This window comes from Piliocolobus tephrosceles, chromosome 9 (genome assembly GCF_002776525.5).
Source record: "Piliocolobus tephrosceles isolate RC106 chromosome 9, ASM277652v3, whole genome shotgun sequence".
Taxonomy (NCBI): Eukaryota; Metazoa; Chordata; class Mammalia; order Primates; family Cercopithecidae; genus Piliocolobus; species Piliocolobus tephrosceles.
The window spans coordinates 67,149,793-67,153,392 of NC_045442.1; the positions used below are offsets into that span (position 1 = coordinate 67,149,793).

The 3,600-nt window shown below is 54.2% G+C and overlaps 1 long non-coding RNA gene across 1 annotated transcript in view; it reads right to left on the reverse strand.

Moving 5' to 3' along the window:
* Positions 1–2,005: 2,005 nt before the first annotated feature.
* The window catches only part of LOC111537792, a 2,609-nt gene continuing 1,014 nt past the window's right edge, over positions 2,006–3,600 (reverse strand). The window contains exon 3 of the long non-coding RNA XR_002730117.2: positions 2,006–3,437. This is a non-coding gene — a long non-coding RNA (uncharacterized LOC111537792). The remainder of the gene's footprint in view (positions 3,438–3,600) is intronic.

Sequence of the window (3,600 nt, forward strand, 5' to 3'; positions counted from 1 at the left end):
CACAGAAGCAAGGCTTTCTTTTCCAATGGGTGGCAGGATGGCTTTGGAGGTAGTGGCTTTTGATCTCATGTTGAATTATTCACTGTGAATCTCCCTTGAGCCAGTTTCAGGGGCAGGATGGTCTCAGTCTGGATCGCCAAGCCCTTAAGAATTAATAAAGCCTCCAGTTCAGCCTCTAATGGGGACAAAGGTAACTGGGGATTTAGAGAGAGGAGGGTGGGCTGCCTGGAGGAGGTGGCCATGGGGACTTGGAGGTTGGACTGCCAAGAACTTGAACCAAGAGCATGACCCCTTCTCCGGTTGCAGAAGGAGCCAAGTGGATCCTAAACCCTTGGGCTCAAGTGCCTGCCTCGCCTCTTTTTGAGGTAAAATATGTGCTGCTGAGGTTCAGCCCTTGATAGGCCCTCCCATGTGTTGGAGCCCTGTGCCCACTGTCCATTAAGTTGCTAGTCACACGGCCAGAGTCATACGGCCAGGGTCCATGGCTTCGGCAATGTTACTGTATTTGTGCAATGTTGTTTTGAGTCAGTTGCTGGCGGGGTCAGTGGACTGCCGCTGATTGTGGCTGCTGTGTGTGCGGAGGGGAGCAGGAGATGGAGCTGGGGAAAGCCTCCTAGGAAGTCCCAGGGAACTCAAGAGTCCCACTGCACCTGCTAGACAGTGGGGCAGGAGTAGCCCCAGGCGCTTGCTTGCATGAGCTGATCTTTGAGGAAAGTGTGTATGGGAAGAAGAAATCTCAAGCATGGTTGTGGGTGGACAGAGATAGGGTGAGGGGTTTAGGGAGCTGGGGATCTGAGATGAGAGTCGGCGCCTTCCCCCCAGCTCAAGGCTGCATCAGACTCCGTACTCCAGCATGTGACTTTCCTTCCTTTCCTTGAATGTGTCTTGTCTTCTTTCCCTGCCAGGTCTCTGTGCATCTCTTTCTACTGCCACGTCACCTGGGGTCATCTGTCTGTCTCAGTGTGCCACACTGCCAGATGAGGTCAGGCCCCTGGAGTGGCTTTGTGCCATGACTTTGTGGGGCCAGGCTGCCTTTGTGGTTGTCAGTCCCATGAGACTTGGACTGTAGCTGTTGGTTCATGGCTGTGCCCCTCTACCTGGCACAGAGCAGACCCTCAAAGAGTGTTTGCCAAAGGAAAAGATGAGCCGAGGGAGGTGCGGTCACACTGGAGGGCCTTTGGAGACAGGAGACATTGGGGTCCCTGCTTTAGGTCCCTGGTGGTCCAGCATGGCTGGACCCAGGGAGAGAAGCATCTCCCAGCCCACTTCTGTCCAGAACACAGAGGGCCTCATGACGCACAGAGGACTGAAGGGTTGACCTGGGAAGGGATCAGACCTGGGACCCCTGCTCCTTTCTCATGAGGCTACACATGAGGCCTGGGCATAAGCACATAAGAGAGGTCCCTCCCTTACCCTCCCTGGGCCCCCCACATCTTTCTGGGGTGGGGTGGGGGCTGCAATGAAGCTGGTGGAGACGGTGCAGCCCAAGATCTGGGGGTGGACACTCTGTGACCTCCTTTATCCCACACTGGCCAGGTTGGAAGACATTTATATTTATATTGATTTGTGTCACCCACGATGACTTCACTTTCGGAAACAAAACTCTGAAATACATGCAGAATTGTTCCAATCCAGGCCATGCTGATTTTCTATAACATCTGCTCCCAATACTGTGTTGCACGGTGTGTGTGTGTGTGAGGAGCCCTGGGATTTTATTAGACAGTGATTGAGTTTTGGGGAGCTGTGGGCTGACCTGCAGTTCATCTAGGAGTTGGGGGGGAAAGCCGACCATGGAAAGGCAATTAACTGGCGATTCTCCAGAGGCAAAGCCTCTGTCATCCCAGCCCCTCTCACCCGCGCCCAGGCTGCCTCCGTGTTCCAGGCTGCGTGTGCGCTGCTTCCGACAGCCTCCCAGCAATCTTGGCGGGTAGTTGCCACTCTCCCATTTGACAGATGAAGGAACAGAGACCCCAGGGTGCCTCATTCATTCATTCATGCATGCATCCATTCATCAAAAGCTTTATTTGGATTCACTGTGTGCTGGGCCCATGCTTGGAAGCAAGGGAGCTGGGCTAGAACTCAGTCCCATTGGGACCTGAGCTGGTGCCCTGCCCTGTCACAGGCCTTTCCTCTCCCTGCAATGCTGCCGCCCAGAAATGGGCACTTCAGAGGCGCCTGATAAAAACCCGGGGACTGACCAAGTTAACAAGCCAAGGAGATGGAAGTGCAGGTAGATGGGGCCTGGATGGCTGGGCTGGACCCGGGCTCGGAGGTACAGGCACTGGGGTCTGGCCCTTGGGATGCTTAGAATCAGCCCTGTGCTGGTCCCAGCCCTGTGCCACCTCCTTTGCAGGCTCCCCTCCCACTAAATCCTGCTGGAAAACGGAAAACCTTAACAGTCCTTCATCTTCCTGCCTCCCCTGAGCCCTCGATTGCCCCCAGTCGTCATCGCAGCAGCCCAACCCCCTCGGTCCCTGCCTTGGATACAGCACGTTGAGGTTTTCAAGACTGTTTTTGTCTTGTGTTAGATCAACATAGCAGGAGCGGCGGCAGCAAGGGTGATGAAATAGTAAGACTGCTTATGTGTTAGGCTCCGTTTCCTAGCCACGATCTCAGTCTACCCAAGGACCGTAGGAAGGGAGTGCTTTGATCATTGCACCCATTTTCAGCAGAGGAGACTGAGCAATGACTTTCTCTTTCCCGCAAAACGTGGCCACAGCAGACACCGCTTTGGCTTAATAGCCGGGGCAGGAGAGCCGAAGGCAACAGAGGCTTAGAGCTGAGAGGAAAGAACAGATATTTGGAGTCCAGTGTTGGCATTGAACCCTCAACTGCTCGGAGCCTTGGTTTCCTTGCCTGAGCAATGGGCCAATGAGCGCTCCCTCTTCATGTAGCTTTTGTGAGGTTCATGAGATGGTGTGTGGAAAGCCCCAGGCTCAATGCTGGCACAGAGCAGGTGGGGACAAAAGGCACCAACGAGGAGGAGAGTGGAACAGAGAAGGCGAGACAATGATTCTTTCTCTGTAAGACAAGCCAAAAAGCAGTTCCCGGTCCTGCCTTTCCAGCCCCAGAGGGAAGGGAGACCCGAGGCACCAGGTGCTAAACCAGGAGTCCTGGGGGTTGGGCTGTGTGGCCTCAGGCCAGATCATCTCCCTGAGCCTCAATTTCTTCCTTAATGAAACAGGACAGGCTGAGCCTCATTGTCCACCTCTTTATGGCATCCCAGTGGCTCGAACAATGTCAGATAGGAAAGTTCTCTGAGAAGTTCCTGACATTGCTCAAATGGGAGGGCAACTGGCTTTTCCAGCACTACGAATAATTTACTCTGTTCTACCTCTCAAGTGATGAAAAAGAAACTTCTGCAAGAGGATGCTTCCAGTCTGAAATGATTCATCCCCTCTGTGAGATTCCTGTGGCTTCCTGACACACCATTGCACCTGCCTCCTGACACACCAGTGCACCTGCCTCCTGACACACCATTTCACCTGCTTCCTGACACACCATCGCACCTGCCTCCTGACACACCAGCGCACCTGCCCCCTGACACACCATCGCACCTGCCTCCTGACACACCATCGCACCTGCCTCCTGACACACCAT